Below are 17952 nucleotides of genomic sequence, written 5' to 3'. Positions count from 1 at the left end.
ATTGTATGTAACAAATATTTGAAACAATACTGTCATTAACGTTGAATACTTATTAACGTTATGACTTACCCATAATGCAGTTACATTGATTATAATGAATCATTTACATTTGAAGACACTCAAATTTATGGCTTATAAATGAGATTTTGTTAGGTTAATTTCTGTAGGCGTTTTCAGATTATTTTCTACACGTATTAATAAGGTTTTTTGGCGAGTTCACACGTCTGGTTACTCATAGATACAGTCGATATAAATAGCAGTTTAACAACACGAGTGGCGTAGTCATGCGAGACCGGATCTATGAATCTTTAACCAAGATCCTATTGTTAAACAGCGTGGGTGACCCGGTCGATAAACCGATGCGCTGAACTTCGTCTGTGTATGAAGGACATACCCTGTGAACGGTCTAGTTACTGATCAGTACACTCGATGTATCTAGTTGTTTAACAACACGAGTGGCGTAGTCATGCGAGACTGGATCTATGAATCTTTAACCAAGATCCTATTGTTAAACAGCGTGGGTGACCAGGTCGATAAACCGATGCGCTGAACTTCGTCTGTGTTATGGAGGGTATAAATTTGTGAACAGTCTCCGAAACGTGAAGAATCTAGTCACTAATATATGCTTACTTGTAAAAGACTAGTTTGGTTGGGTAACGAACGTTTGTGGAAGTTTTAAACTTTAAATCTTATCATTAAATACTGATTGCGTGTCAACCCTACATAAAGATAAGCTCCACCTCCCCTCCAAGCGCGTGTGCAAGTGAAACTTTAGATCCGAGCTAGTGTGATTGAATCAATGAATATTGTAGATCGCGCCAGAACAGCTGGGACTGGACAACGCCATGAAGCTCAGCTGATTAGAGATTCTCGCCAACATAACCTCTGTGATGGCTGCGTGTTGTTGATAATCACGATTGTTACACTCGCCCTACGTAAGCCAGCCGACCCGACACGAACGTGAACTAAATATTGTAGATCGCCTAAGAGCAGCTGGGACTGGACAACGCCATGAAGCTCAGCTGATTTGTGATTCTCGACAACATAACCTCTGTGATGGCTGCGTGTTGTTGATAGTCACGATTGTTACACTCGCCCTACGTCCGCCAGCCGACCCGACAAGAACGTGAACTAAATATTGTAGATCGCGCAAGAGCAGCTGGGACTGGACAACGCCATGAAGCTCAGCTGATTTGTGATTCTCGACAACATAACCTATGTGATGGCTGCGTGTTGTTGATAGTCACGATTGTTACACTCGCCTACGTCCGCCAGCCGACCCGACACGAACGTGAACTAAATATTGTAGATCGCGTCCAGAACAGCTGGGACTGGACAACGCCGTGAAGCTCGACTAGTCAGTAGTCACAGCTGATTAGAGATTCTCGCCAACATAACCTCTGTGATGGCTGCGTGTTGTTGATAATCACGATTATTACACTCGCCCTGCGCCCGCCAGCCGACCCGACACGAACGTGAACTGAATAACCTCTTTTGATCTTGCTTGCTACGCTACAAATCTTTCCCTGTCATTATATAAACTTTAATTTAGAAGTAAACTTTTACCAGTGCGTTTAGCTATTCAGAAAGACACAACAAGATAATATTCATTTATACAAATCTCTCAATAAACATTGATTTAAAATCTTAAACTATAATAAGGGAACATTTGGTGTATGTAGTAATTAATATTACAGTGCAATATTACTGAAGTACTAAAACCGAAACATTCAGTTTCTTTTTCATTTTATGTACAGGGTATTTTCAAACTCTAAGGTAATTTATTCTTTGGGACAAGGCAAACAATTTGATATATATTTTTTTTAAATGATATTTATTTACCTCAGAGACCGTAAACGGCAGAAAGACGGTAATCTAAGTATTTACTACCCATTTTATGTTACATATTTTGTTTGCCATGACCGGAAGTACAAATCCCCAAAATATTACCGGAGAATTCATAAACACGCATATTTTACCCACGATTGTACATCCCGAGAGATATTTTGTGCTGTTTATCAGAATCATATACCATAAGTAAAGTTGATTACTATTAGGCTTTCTAGCATAAAGCTGTAAAACTGATACTAGTTGAATTTTTAGTTAATTTTGTTTCATGAGCATTATTTAATATGAAAATGTCCCGATATTTTACAAATGGAAATTCTTAGGTTTATAATACAAATATTGTTACATGAACATAAATTTGATCATTAATAATAGTAATCCTATGAATTATAGTTTTTATGGAAAATTAATTAATGAACAAGTAATTTTGCCTATCTACAATGAATTCAAAAACACAATACTGGCACACTTGTCACTTGAACTTTAATAAAATAAAATGACGCGAATTTGAAAGTTTAGGTTTCTTTATAACCAAAAGAATCGAATATACTTTCGAACAAATGTGTGTATTGTGTTCGTTACACTTATATTTACAGTGAGGACATCGTTAAAAAAGAGTCGTTGAGAATAGAACTACTCCTTGTTGCATTAAAAGTTCAAAGTTCTGAAAAGGCCTTGCATGTGGACATGAGACCCAACCGTCACGCTATTCCCGGACGTACAGGTCACTCTGACTTGGTACATTAGTTGAACGTGTTATAATCATCTTAAAGATTTCAAAACGAGCTCCGCTCCTTAAAGGATTCATTCATAAATTATTTAATTTTCACGAACAAAAATTACATTTTAAATCAAACGTTTTATTTAATTAAAATAATGTTTATTGCCGCGATGAAATAATATGCGTTCTTTTGTTTGTGAAACGTTCACGTCAAAAGTACATGAAAATGTAATGAAAAACCACTCGTAGTCGATGTTTTGCTTTATACGTTCATTGTTTATTTTCAATTTATTAAAGACCGTCTCTTACATCGCCATTGTTCTTCTAAGTTTTAAGTAATACATTTAAATCTTAACAAAATGCTAAACTAATTTATTTTTTTAATCTAAGCATACTTTTTGTTTTATTTTTCTGTGTTATAAAACATATTTTTTTGTAAAGTATGCTTTATCGAATCGCTATTATCTGAGTAGCCTTTAAATATGTGTTTTATTCATTTAACACTTTTCAGCCACTCTGAGAGTTGTAATCTTTAGGTAATCCTACGTGTGTTTTACATTTAAAATGTCAACTCAGACGTAAGTAAAAGTAACTTTATACCATAATAAGGACCCGATTGCCTTTAAAATACGAAATATGAAACAACATATGTAAGACTTAATGTGATTTTTACGTTCACGTTCTTATATTTTTCATGTAAGAATAACATTAAAATGCTTAGAGTATAACAATGTTCAACTAAACAATCAAACATGTTGAGGAATACACGGTATAAGTATATAATAACTTGTATTGGTTTTCAACTGAGGGATACTAGGTACCAGTGGAAATTTCAATCTATATAAGAACTTATTATGTACAAAAACTACAATACGTCTTTGTGACCTGACATTTATTTGAATAAAAAAAACTCAATAACGCTCAATAACTCGAACTCAAAAAAGACTCATTAGAATCTAATAACACGCCTTGATTCACTCTGTAAAGAATCTAGCACACTCACTATCGAAGGTCGCTAGATACAGTTCCAATGACCCAATATTTGAGTTTTCACGTTTATTGCTCAGAATTGAGTTTTTTAGGCTCTACACTTTGACCTCAGAGAGGATTGTCTCACGCTAGATACTGTGTTATCTCTGTTTGTTTTGTTCGGACCAAAACAAAACGGTCTATTAGGATTCCTCGTAAACAGACCAAGATAAGGTGTGATGCAAGGACTGACTTGTTTGTGTCAAATGTGTGAAGATAACGTGAATATAAAAGTAGAACATGTTTCATTTCAGAGTGTTTTATTCAAAACCCAACCGTCAATGTTGTATTCTAACGTGTGTTCTAAACTAAATTCTAACTATTAGTGAAATTTATTTTAATCTCAAGGTAAGTTTACTGTACCATTAACTTTAAAAGTGAGTAGACTTTAAGGAAACTTTAGGAAACACTACGATGCTAAATCTTTTTCTTAAGAGTTATAGGTACTCCATTTGAATCTTCTATTAGCGTAATGATCTCTGGCTTTAATTTAGAATTTAATTTATTTGTATTATTGTCAGAGTTTACTCAATATAACATTCTTAATACATTGCTGTAATATATTTACAATAACTGTTTCTTTTGTTTACATCTAGAGAGCGCGTGTGCAATAAATGTGTGCAATCTTGTTATGGACTGTTAAATAATCACAGACTACACTCGCTTATTGGATGAAATTATGTGGCTACAAAGTAATGGCTAATCGATGAGATCCTCTAAATGTTAACAAAATTTGCACAGTTCCCTCAAGTAGAGCCAAAATATACAAACTACCCTAATTCGTTAATTTTTCGCTCCACGTCATAATTTGTCTGTGCAAAATCGATACATAAGCTATGTATGAATATGTTGTTTAAAACGTTGGCGGTACAAAAAAAATGTCAAAACAGTAAAATTTTGATAATTCGTTGAATTGGGCGATAACTAAAAATTTACAATCTTAGGTTAGATAATAAAGTAAACCGTATTCACACAAAAAATTAGTTAACACAAATTAGAAATGGGTGGCACATAAAATAATATTTTTATTGTTTTATATTCTATTGTTATAATGTAATAATAAGGACCTTCGAAAAAGTATTCATAATGCTCTTGATTTGTTAAATTTTTAGATTCTTTCCTGTTTGTCACTTTGAATCCTTAAATACTGATTACGTTTCAACCCCTCACCTCCCCTCCAAGCGCGTGTGTAAGTGTAACTTTAGATCCGAGTGAGTGTGATTGAATCATTGTATAATGGAGTTTTTTTGTACAAACGGGTCCCCCTTTTACTCGAATTGACAGCGGACTTTTGTATGATCTTCACTTTTTTACTCTAGAGGTCTTAATGAATATCTACTAAACTCCTGGTATAGGTGGTATTTCAACAACACTTGGATATTATATCTTCTGAAAATGTGCTGAGATTTATGTTCCATGCAAACATCGGTAGAGCTAGTTCAATTCACATCTGTTTCGGCTCGAGTGCGAATATAATAAGCCATCAGATAGGTTATGTTGGCGGCGGGAATTAGTAATCAGCTGTGACAAGCAGCGCTGGCTAGTGATACGAGTGTCAGCTGTTGTATTCGTATTGAATGCATTCTATATATACACTCTACAGTAACTCCGTCACAGACTCTAGGGCTACGGTGGACTGTGAAACACGCACTTGGATACGGGGTGCTTTATTGAGGGTAGTCACGCGAGTTGAAAAATTACATTTGAAGGACTAAAACAGCTTAACTCCTACAGGACCACATAAGATAGTGCTAATGAAGGATTTTGTCTTGGTCTACGGGTAAACGGTATTTGTATGGACTAGCATTAAATATATTACTAATCGTCTCCAGCTGTCAAAAATAGGCGTCACCGAATAAAAAGGTTTTATGTTCTTAAATTAGCTGTGTGTGTCGCATGAGGAGGTTCGCGTGTACTTCAGTCACACAAAAACTTACTTCTGCCATCGACTATCGATTAATTGTTAGGATCGTTTTATAAAATGTTTCATTGACTGTTAATAGATTTCCCCTTATATTTATGTCTGGTATATGCCCATTGCAATATTCCTAGTCGCCATAGTTGTTAACAAAACGTAAAACATTACAATCAGAACACAGTTTTCAATTAATCTTACGATAATATCAATTATCAATAGAATTGTGTACGCCTAACTAAACTTCTAGCTGAATGTTAGTCTCTTTCAACGTTACATGCACTGGTGTACCGCTGCAGGTCCGGGCAATGGCGGTGTTAGAACTTGCCAAAGTATAGCGCTGAAACACGCTGATACTTATTTTAGAGTGATATCCATTACTTTTGAACCATATATTTCACTAAAATTTTAATTACTGGCATTCGTAAACTTGTAAAGTGTGTGTTAGTGTATAGGGCCGAACTAGAAGAACACACCATATTAAACACTTACTTTAAAATTATATACAGAACCAATTATTAATTATGTAAGTTTTATCTTATAGATGTATTTATCATCTAGTGATGTAAACGTTGGAGAAGAATTATCCTTAGCCTACTTTTGCGGTATGCCATATACTATAGTACAGCAATTTAAATGGACTGTGGTTCACTTGCTGCAAAACTTAAATTCCTTGTGAGTAAACAAAACGATTTTACAAATAATTCAAAATCAAGATTGGAGCTGGAGCTACCTAATAAATGTATTCAACCCTATGATTACGAATTGAAATTCTTAGTATCTTGTGTTGTACACACGATTAAATACCCTCATGTTAATAAATATACATTCCACGTAAACAACAACAAGATATGTTTGTCACTGTTTATACAGGAGAAACAAACAAAAACACTTTAATTTCGGTACGTCAGCGCTGAAGGACTTCTTCAAAATAATCGCTTTATGTAATATAAGAGATGTTTGTTGAAAATAACGACTCAGACAATATTACAAAGAGAGGGAGGTGGCGGCGATACACCTCACTGCTTATCTCGCTGTTCAACAAATGTCTTGTCTCGCGGTACAACTAATGTCTCATCTCGCGGTTCAACTAATGTCTCATCATCTCGCGGTTCAACTAATGTCTCATCTCGCGGTTCAACTAATGTCTCATCTCGCGGTTCAACTAATGTCTCATCTCGCGGTTCAACTAATGTCTCATCTCGCGGTTCAACTAATGTCTCATCTCGCGGTTCAACCCATTGACGGACTTCGCTGTTCAAAGAATTGAATTATATCATGTTTATGTTAACTACTGTTATGTATAATATTACTAAATCTGTATTGTAGTTTGTGTTTTTAATTCAGGATTTAAATAATTTATCAAAAATAACAAGAAACCTTTTTAAAACTCTTTGAAGAACAAATATTTGTTTGAATAAGGACCACCCAGTAAATAAAACCAATCAGTTTGTAATATAATGTGCTTAGTACCCGCAAGTTACTGGCAATAGTCAGGAACTAGAAATCACTATCTAGCTTTCCGTTAAACCTACTGAGATTATTTGATAATTTCAGAATTGGAAGTTGGGTACAAACTTGTTCCCTCGATAGTCAAATACATCTATACAACACTCCCGGGTAACCTACGACCTTACAGAATAAATAACAAGTGAAACTCCAAAATGCAGTGTGCGTAGAAAGGAACATTCATAGGTCGTAACTTGCGATGCTGTTTGATATGGAAGTCAGCATCTGTCAAAATTATCATTTTTAAACCAATGTCACACTTAAATACAAGTAAGTTACTTGATTTTCAAACAAAATTACCAAAGAGGTCAGACTAACATATTCTTTCGCTTTGTTTTGACAGACTGTATCCTGTACTATTCAGAATTGGATGCAGCTTGTAAGGAACGTAATAAAACAGTGCATTTCTTTCCATAGGCATACACTTATTTCTGGGCTGGGAGTCATGGTCGTCGGAGATATACAAAGATTTTCCGAAAATATTATTAGAGTAATTGCAATAGCTGGATTTCAATGAAGCCTGCCTCAAATGAGTGGAACTTAACCTTCCACTGCAAATAAACTTTTCGCTGACATCCCACAGAAGAAGAGAGATTAATGATATTGAAGCGCTACATTAGTTTGTAGGGTTTATTAGTGAATACGAACGACTATCATTAAGAATTTTTCACGTTTTGTCTACGCCCGGTTAATACTGCTACGCAAGAAATAGGCCAAGCACTTTAAACTGCTGTTATCAGCGAGACTGATATCGCTGCGCCGATCTGATAAGGCGTATGAATATGCCACAATTATCACTCACTTGACCGGCGCGTGACTGACACTTTTACAGCTGTTAACTAGGTCATTCTGCTGTACACTTCAGACTTGACACGTAACACTTAAGTATGTAATTAAGTGATGTTACTACATTTTTTCTACAATTGTTTTCACTAGGACGCTTCTTGATACAGTAAATGGCGTTTTGAATATTTACCAATTATATCATTGTCGGTTTTCTTATTTTAAGTCTTAAAAGCCTTCTTTTGTAAAAACGTGATTTTTAAAAGGAAATTTTAAAAATTACTGAGATAAGCAATCGCATAATTTTTAAGCAGTGGAAATAAAATGTGAAATAAACAAATTCAAGAAGGAGATATTTACAAAGTTTTTCTACTATCTTACAGTTCATGTTGGTAAAATGTTAAGTCCTATTCTAAAACTTAATCCCTGTAACTTTATCACAGCACACTATAGTATACAATACTGTACTATAATCTACTAATGTTTCACATCAAATGATTGTTACGTTATTTCAAATGTTACAAAGCTTATCTTCTTCGCAGTGATGTCTACTCGGCGTAATTCACAGTGAATAATTCTTGTAATTAAGATCCACCCGAGGAAAGAGTGCAACTATCGAGATCTAGGTTATCTCCTCACCTTTGACGTCATCACGACTATCGATGTAGTGAGTAGACTTGTGGTGGTCGTGTCAGACCGACCAGTACAGTGAGTGAAGTGTTTCCAGCAATCGGGTGGAGACGCTCAGGTAAGTTACTTACTCTCCAGGGGCATTGAGAACTTTCCCGGCTAACTAAGAGTTCATATTGAATTCTATTTATAGTTCATTTGGGATTTATTCAAATAACTAATTTCAGAAATTCTTTTAAACAATTTGGGGCAATAGCAAAATAATTTTCAACCATAACTGTATTATATTACAAAAATTCTCCATAATTAAAAAATATTATATTTTTAGAATCGGACAGTTGTGTGATTTCATTAATCGGAACTTTTTGTTTAATTATCAATATTTAGTAGTTCATTTTCCATTTTCGATCTAAGGATAGGTGTTGGGATTAAAGGTTGATGATCCTCTTTTCACACCACCCTCTCCGTTGATACGCTTAGTAAAGATATTCTTAAAACTGAAATTACTCTCCATCAATCATTATTTTTGTTTAGGAGGTGAACATTCTCCAAAACAATTGCATGGCCGGAAGGTTTTTGAGTTCTAACATCAAAACCTCAATTTCGATTGAACCCATTTTTCTTGTTTCCGGAGTTTTCGCGTTGATGTTGTTAAAAGGAAATTAATTTATGATAATATATTCCTCAATGTGTATTTATTGAATATTAAAACTAATACATTGTTTATAAACTAGTTTGTAAACTAGTAAACTAATTAATTTAGTTTATACTTATAGAGTAGCAAAAATACAACCAAGCCCATTCAGCAAGCTAACAGTAGAAGTAAATGGATCGTGATCGAAAACTGGACTATAATAGATGGAAGTATCAGTCAATCAGACTTGTCATGGTGAGGGAGGAGGCGGGGTATTGGTGCGGTCATGAAGGGGAGGGGGCGGACAATCAGTAGACGCAACAAACAAAACAACGCCCTGTACTTTTGGAAACCCCGCAAATGTCCCATTACTCGACACTGGGTTGTGACATTTCACATTTAACCTGTGAACCTCATCCTTACATTGTGTACTTTCGCTCGCTTCGACCTGTACGTGCTCTACAATTGCAAGTTTATCAGCGTGCACCACGCTGCACATGCGCCTTGATAAGATTATATAACATTGCTAGGCTCGCAACTTCGGGCGTTATTAAATGGGGCGCTGATTATAAATTGTCTTCGGCCTTTATCACTGGGTTAAATTCCGTTAGAACAAATTTTACAGGCGTTAATTCGTTGCATCGAAATCAGTCCAAATACGTCCCCAGTATAGATATCAAGGCGAAATCAATTTCAATATCCTTTTTTCCTTCAACCACTTTTCAATCGGCCATATATTGCTAAGCAATCTTGTCCATGCACAGTTGAAGGTTACACGCTCTTTTCAGTCCACGTGTGACACAAAGTCCAGCAGAATAAGGTTACAATAGCTTAAGGAAATGCCCGTTGTTTATTCGTCACCAAGTTAATGTTATAAGTTCACTCTGTCAGTTGACGTGTGACAAGAAGTCCAGCAGAAGAAGGTTGCACTAGTTCAAAGAAAGGTCGTTGTTTATCGTCGCCAAGTCAAGGTTACAAGTTCACTCTGTCAGTCGACGTGTGACAAGAAGTCCAGCAGAAGAAGGTAGCACTAGCTCAAAGAAAGGTCGTTGTTTATCGTCGCCAAGTCAAGTTTACAAGTTCACTCTATCAGTCGACGTGTGACAAGAAGTCCAGCAGAAGAAGGTTGCACTAGCTCAAGGAAAGGTCGTTGTTTATCGTCGCCAAGTCAAGGTTACAAGTTCACTCTGTCAGTCGACGTGTGACAAGAAGTCCAGCAGAAGAAGGTAGCACTAGCTCAAAGAAAGGTCGTTGTTTATCGTCGCCAAGTCAAGTTTACAAGTTCACTCTATCAGTCGACGTGTGACAAGAAGTCCAGCAGAAGAAGGTAGCACTAGCTCAAAGAAAGGTCGTTGTTTATCGTCGCCAAGTCAAGGTTACAAGTTCACTCTGTCAGTCGACGTGTGACAAGAAGTCCAGCAGAAGAAGGTAGCACTAGCTCAAAGAAAGGTCGTTGTTTATCGTCGCCAAGTCAAGTTTACAAGTTCACTCTATCAGTCGACGTGTGACAAGAAGTCCAGCAGAAGAAGGTTGCACTAGCTCAAGGAAAGGTCGTTGTTTATCTTCACCAAGTCAAGGCTGCCGGACTGCCAGGTTTCCCCACTAATTATGAACAACTGCAGGCTGCTAACACAGCTGCTAGATTGTCAGGGCAATTTGTGGAAGAACTTTCCTCGCGTGAGAAAAAGAAGGCAATCTTCACTGTTTCTGTTATCCTTTAAGAAATGAATTTTTTAGGAAATACAATATTTGGTCATCATACATTTTATAATACTCAGTTAATTTAACAAAAAAGAAATCAAGCAGGAAGAAAGTTTAATACAACATCGATTCGTTTACTGTTTGTGTGCTTGTTTTATAAGTAATTTCATATTTTTTGCAATTTTAATTCTGCATGGATATTTGTCTGTTAGAACTTAACTTTGTAATATGTAACTGTGTATGAATTTTTTGTATGAATGTATTTATACTAAATTCTTAAAGATACCTTTATTATATAATTTTGTTTTATTTTAAATGTACAGTAGTAGTTTTATTTGACTTAAGTTCTATATTATTATATTAGGGTTAATTGTAAGACAGGGCCTTATGGCCCTAAATTCGCCCTTTTGTATATATAATACAAATAAAGTCATTTGAATTTGAATTTGAATTTAAACTTTGTCATTATTTAATCTCATGCCACAAAATGTAATTCTCTTTTAAAATAATGTTAATCTACAATGTTATTTTTGTAATCTAATGATGTTAGCTTTACGGAAATCAGTACAAGATATTACATTTTTCATCTTATCAAACGAAATAAAAAGAAAGAAACTACTATCACTAGTATTGTGTAACCAAATGAGAGAGAATATTGCATAGGATTTATGTTTTTAACCGGTGAAAATAAATTATATCTTTCGCTTCTGCAAGTGTCGAGCTATTTTTATTTACATTGATATGTCTGCTATTCCGTCAATTTTCCCGTAAAAATCTTTAAATTAATGCAATATTACAAACAGGGTTAGTATATTCCAAATTTTAAACACATAACGAAGGTGCTAATAAAACTATAATCATGGGTAGTAATAAAAATATCAATATTACACAAGTCTGTTTTCTTCTTTATCCCTCAGAAAGATCTGTGATGGTAAGAAAGAAAATAAGAATGTCTCTTTACTAATCCTGAAGAATATATCCCTTTAAACGGCTCAATTAAATGTATGAGTTCCCTTAGACATTTAGGATAGTTAGTAGCAAAGTAGTAAGTTTTAATAGTCAGCCTCCATTTGGTAAGCTAGCTGAAGCGGTCATGGTGGCAATAAAACTGTTTGTGACAGAACAGTAAAATTAATTTACGAGTATAATATGACGATCCATTAAAAGTCACGACTGCGTCTGTCATGGTTGCCGTGACATAATAGCGTGGTTGGGAAATGGTTGGGTGGATACAACCCGTGCAAATCCAAATTGTGATTTAAATATTCCAATTGTTGGGAAAATGTACCCTTGACAGACGATTGTATAAATTGTCTACGGGAGTAGGGGCAGGGGTTTCGGGCACCCGTGAATAAGCCACTAGCAAGAATATCCACTTTAAGATTTGTCTGTTCGTATCCAATATACAGTGTGTAAAATGTAAAAGGTAGTTAAATGAACTAAACAAGAGTGAATCAGAACCTAATAAAGGTCATTCTGAAGCAATACATTTCTAGTATAATTTCGAATTTCAAGTAACAGTGAATAGCGAGTCATCATTATTCATCACGATTTGTAGTTGTTAATGTGACCTGTATATCATAATAGAATTCAAGAAAGAATAGTTTTAATTCCTCCTAGTCCTGTAAATCTCTAACAAACAAAGTAATTAAATTATCAGCGTTTACTAAAATAATTAAGAACAGATGTCACATTAACACTGTTATCTCTTATCAACTCAAGGACAAACTTGGTTTTGGCTTATACTTGACATCTCCAAAATCTGTTTAAAGCCACAAATAGAGAACATCCTCTTGACTCTAAAAAAAATGAACATCTTCATGTTATACACATCTGACCATTTTCGATTCAGTGGTTTTCATTCTCTGATAAAACCGAAGGCTAAGTATCGATCTAGGGTTTAGATTAATCAGGAGTATACCGTAGACCGTAGTGTTAGTATTCGATTCACTCTTACTTTATGTAAATAAAGTTCGGTAGACGATTAGCCTTATAGAACATAACTAGCACACATAGTGAATTCTTGAAACAATGTGAAATTCAATGTGGAACTATCATCGTTACTCATAAAACCAATATAAACATGTTCGCTAATGATCAGTAAATCCCATGGAGTGACATATACCATCATCAAACAATGTTGCCTACATAGAGATGAAGCTTCATGCAATATTTCAAGTCGTCAGTAAGTCAGATCGTTCTAGATATATTATAGTGCGGACAGACAGAAAGATAGATATCATATTTTGCCAGCCTCTCGAGTGTTAGTAACATCTCCTGTTATACAAAGACTTAATCAAGGGCGTACAACTATTACAAGATTAACATTGTCTTTTGGGGTCAAGCTCAAGGTCATTTCTCTACAGCACGCTGATGAGGATGTACGAACACGCGAGACAGCAGCTGCTGTCCAAGGTCAGTCAGAGGTCACGTGACAGAATGCTAGACAGGATTAGATGTGATTTTAGCCTTTTACGTTTCTGATCACTGTCTTTTCGTAGAAGTATAGTTAGGAATATTTTGTATCTCTCGTACTTTTATCATGAAATACGTAGAATTTTGGGCTGTTGTTACTGTTGAACGTTTATTTATGAAGTTTGTGGTGAGTAGCATACGCTAGGGATTTCTCGTTTCAACAGGTTTGTCTTCAATATACTTTGCGAGGAATTGACTTAAAACAATACCAGCTATTAATAATTTAGCTATTTACATTTAATGTAAGTGCACAGGATTATTGTCACGATAAGGTATAAAATACCACTAAAAAAATTTAAATGGACGAGGATTGGTTTTAAACTGCAAGAACATATTTTATTATAAACTTGGTGCTTGCGTATGATTCAGTATTTATTACTGTTATATTCCTTAATAATTATCAATTAACTGAATAAATAAACATGAAAATTTATATAAGTAGGCATACAGTTAAGAATAATTTTGCTGTTAACATTCCGTTAATTGCTGTTTTATTTGTAATTTATTTCATTTACTTCTTGTCTAGTAATCAAATAATGTTTGGCATTTTAATGCCTTCAAAAGTCCGTGATAGGCAGAGAATAAACACTCAAAAATGAATACTCGGAATAAGGGCAATTTTATTTCTTAATTTAAACCACTTGAAAGGTACCGTAAATTTGTTATAAAACAGATTGAGAACTATTGCATTTTAAAATTTTATTAAAATAATAACAATAATATTAAAAATAACATTTGTACAGTTTCGAATCTATAGAAATCATTGTCCCCGTTTCTTGACAGTTTCATCGACGTGCAAAATTGTATTTTTGTAAAGTGGCTTGTTAAACAATATTATTATTATTATTAACGCTACTCTGTTTGTATTTTTCAATATGATTTGACCTGATTCGCTTATCGTTACATGAATAGGGACAAGTTTATCACATCTAGGTCATTGATTGACCACGTGACGCACGTTTCTTATCGTTTATGTTCTTACTTTTTTTTAATATTTTTTATAATATAAAAAAAATAATTGTTCTATAAAATACAATTTTTTAGAACAAAGTTCATCTTCCGTTCCAATCAACTTTAACTCAAATTATTAATCATGTAGATTAGATTAAATTAAATTTACATTGAGTTTTGAACGAATAACAATAACAAACAGCAAACAGTTGTAAAATGAAGTAAATACCGTAATCCAATCTAGAATTTCAATCACCTTTAATTACCGACGGTCATCAAACGAATCTGCATTTTATTACTGCCCGCCTAGCCAATTAAGTGATCTGCTACATATTAACCTCCGCTCACCCCGTTTGGAGACCACGTGACTTCCAGTCTTAGTTAAATATGCCTTAATTAACGGTCACGACTAACATTCTAATCTAGATCTCGTTTGAGATAGTTATTATACAATTATTTAACTAATAGTTTATTAACTTCAGATCGTATTTAGTCTGGCTTGATGTTGTAAAATTAATTATTTGAAAACTGAATTAGGTGAATTGGAAACTATTAATTGAGTTCATTGGACAATAATCTGTCCGCGTGGTGTATTATATACATATGTAGAATTTATTCGATAATCTTACGGAAATTCTAAAGCGCTATCTAAGTGTGTTAAAAAAATAATAATCTATTTAGTTTTTTATGTTTTAAAAAGCATTTTATGAGAAGAAATTTCGTAAACAATCACATGAAGTTAGACTAAAGACTTGTATTCAATATTTTCTCCAAACATTATTCAAGTCCCTTAGAGGGTTTTATGCATCACACTGTGCAACTCGGTACAATAAAAAATCAAAATTTATGTTCTAGCTGTAGTATGCGAATAGTTGTTTCCTAATTGTTAAACAATAACAAATCAAAAAGGTTAGCAAAGACTTAAAAACTTAAAAAGTTCAATCCCTTATTTTTAAAGCGTTTAAAGGTAAATAAACACTAAACAACATCGCTCTAAGTGGCAATGACAGACGACCTGACAATCACCTGCTGCAGTAAAGACACAGGTCAGACAAGCTGGGAGCTAGGGCCAGTCGGTTGTTGTTTCTGTGACGTCATCAGACCTCACTATATAATTTACTGATCAACGTTAACTATACACAGGAGTGGCCGACACGTTCTCCTCCGGCCACACCAGTTTCTCACAAAATTGCCCACTTAGATCTTATATTTTCCCACTGTGGAATTCTCAGAACTTTTCATGATTTTGCATGTTTTATAATAATCTAAATTTATTCAGTAAGGACACAGACATTCAGGTAACACTTTCGTCAGTAGGATCAAGTGTTCTTATTACTTTTTATTGTTTAGTTCAAGTTCTCCGCCCTCCATTCATTTTCATAAGTTTAAACTGGCCCATTCATCATAACTTTATCCTAGTATTTGTATATGGTCCAGGTGTAGCGCAGGTTCAATACCTGCTCTGTTACACTTTCAGGATATTCCTTTATATAACAGAGCCTGTCAACCTATTATTTTCTGTCAGGATAGTTCATACTTGTGGCTGGTATGGCCTCCAATCCCACCCCTCACCACCTTAGACTACAACTGAATAGGTGATCGAGTTTATTACGTAATAACAACATTCTGAAATTTAGAAGTACACCACACTACGTGTCGCGTAACAGGCTTCGCCAAGTTCAATACAAACTTTCTAGGTCATTTCACTATTGACAGATAAAACGACAGACAATCATACAGAAAATTAACTTTTATATCTCCAATCCAACAAAAGCGAAATTTTGATAGTCTAATAAGTGATAGGCTTCAACGACGATAAGCTAATTTCCATGGTTGCCTTTAAGTTTTGTGAAAAATTTAAAGTAGATATTTTGCCATATATAAAATATTGTGCCACATGATACATTCACATTTTTGTTCATTAAGTTGGGTTTCATATCAGTGTTCTTACATGTGTCTAAACACCAAGTTCTTAAAAATGTATTTATTCTGTTATTGGTTGCATCATGGCTACCCCATAAGACCAATGTACAAATATTTGCTAACATTCAGCCAAATTTCATGGAGTGGTTTGTACCATCATCGATTTAGTGTCCTCGTACAAAAGTCCTGCTTCATGCAAAATTTCTTTACATGACTTTATAGGTCGGTTTTATTTTCGAGATATCGTGCGGACAGACAGGCAAAAATGCAATTTTTCCAGCCCACGAGTGATAGGTTTCGCTTACGCTCAGCGTACATTGCAAAAGTAATTGAATGTCTTAATAAGTTAGTGTATAGTTTTTTTAGCTTTTGTAATGTTTTTATTTTTTCATCCTGTCACTTGAAATAAAATTAGATTATTTTATTTGTGGGTTCTAGCATAAACATTAATTTAGCTATCTTCATGATTGTGGCAATTACTTGTGTGAAATCAACAGAAAACGAGTACAAAAGTGCTAATAGTAGAAGCTATTTTAACTGTAGTAACGTTGAAAAAACACTTCATATTAAACAAATGTCACGTTAAACCTAATAGTTTAAATTAAGAATGGAACATATTTTAGGTTTTGGATACTATTAAGGAAAACGAAATGTAATAGTTTAACATACTAGCACCGTTAAATTAAGTTCTGTATGACAAACCTCGCGTCGGCACACGAGCTCGCGGTACGTGCGCCACTGCCACCGAAAACAGACGATGGATGCTTGTAATCGTCGGCACACGAGCTCGCGGTACGTGCGCCACTGCCACCGAAAACAGACGATGGATGCTTGTAATCGTCGGCACACGAGCTCTCAGTACGTGCGCCACTGCCACCGAAAAGAGACGATGGATGCATGTAATCGTCGGCACACGAGCTCGCGGTACGTGCGCCACTGCCACCGAAAACAGACGATGGATGCATGAAATCGTCGGCACACGAGCTCGCGGTACGTGCGCCACTGCCACCGAAAAGAGACGATGGATGCATGTAATCGTCGGCACACGAGCTCGCGGTACTATACGTGCGCCACTGCCACCGAAAAGAGACGATGGATGCATGAAATCGTCGGCACACGAGCTCTCAGTACGTGCGCCACTGCCACCGAAAAGAGACGATGGATGCTTGAAATCGTCGGCACACGAGCTCGCGGTACGTGCGCCACTGCCACCGAAAACAGACGATGGATGCATGAAATCGTCGGCACACGAGCTCGCGGTACGTGCGCCACTGCCACCGAAAAGAGACGATGGATGCATGTAATCGTCGGCACACGAGCTCGCGGTACTATACGTGCGCCACTGCCACCGAAAAGAGACGATGGATGCATGAAATCGTCGGCACACGAGCTCGCGGTACGTGCGCCACTGCCACCGAAAACAGACGATGGATGCTTGTAATCGTCGGCACACGAGCTCTCAGTACGTGCGCCACTGCCACCGAAAAGAGACGATGGATGCATGTAATCGTCGGCACACGAGCTCGCGGTACGTGCGCCACTGCCACCGAAAACAGACGATGGATGCATGAAATCGTCGGCACACGAGCTCGCGGTACGTGCGCCACTGCCACCGAAAAGAGACGATGGATGCATGTAATCATCGGCACACGAGCTCGCGGTACTATACGTGCGCCACTGCCACCGAAAAGAGACGATGGATGCATGAAATCGTCGGCACACGAGCTCTCAGTACGTGCGCCACTGCCACCGAAAAGAGACGATGGATGCTTGAAATCGTCGGCACACGAGCTCGCGGTACGTGCGCCACTGCCACCGAAAACAGACGATGGA

At 36.0% G+C, this 17952-nt stretch overlaps 1 protein-coding gene across 4 annotated transcripts in view; it reads left to right on the top strand.

Moving 5' to 3' along the window:
• LOC124370315 (glutamine synthetase-like) overlaps window positions 1–17952 on the top strand; it is a 64092-nt gene that overhangs the window by 29272 nt on the left and 16868 nt on the right. The window contains exon 1 of one of the 4 annotated variants that reach the window (XM_046828618.1): window positions 3799–3946. The exons of 1 other annotated variant lie outside the window; for it this stretch is intronic. The gene's annotated coding sequence lies outside the window, so the exon portion shown is untranslated. Of the gene's footprint in view, window positions 1–3798; window positions 3947–8420; window positions 8554–13226; window positions 13373–17952 lie in introns of those variants that run through there. 2 more of the 4 variants (XM_046828629.1, XM_046828623.1) reach the window with 2 other exon arrangements.

The sequence above is a fragment of the Homalodisca vitripennis genome, chromosome 1 (assembly GCF_021130785.1).
Source record: "Homalodisca vitripennis isolate AUS2020 chromosome 1, UT_GWSS_2.1, whole genome shotgun sequence".
Lineage (NCBI taxonomy): Eukaryota > Metazoa > Arthropoda > Insecta > Hemiptera > Cicadellidae > Homalodisca > Homalodisca vitripennis.
This window is presented reverse-complemented; position numbering and strand designations above follow the sequence as displayed.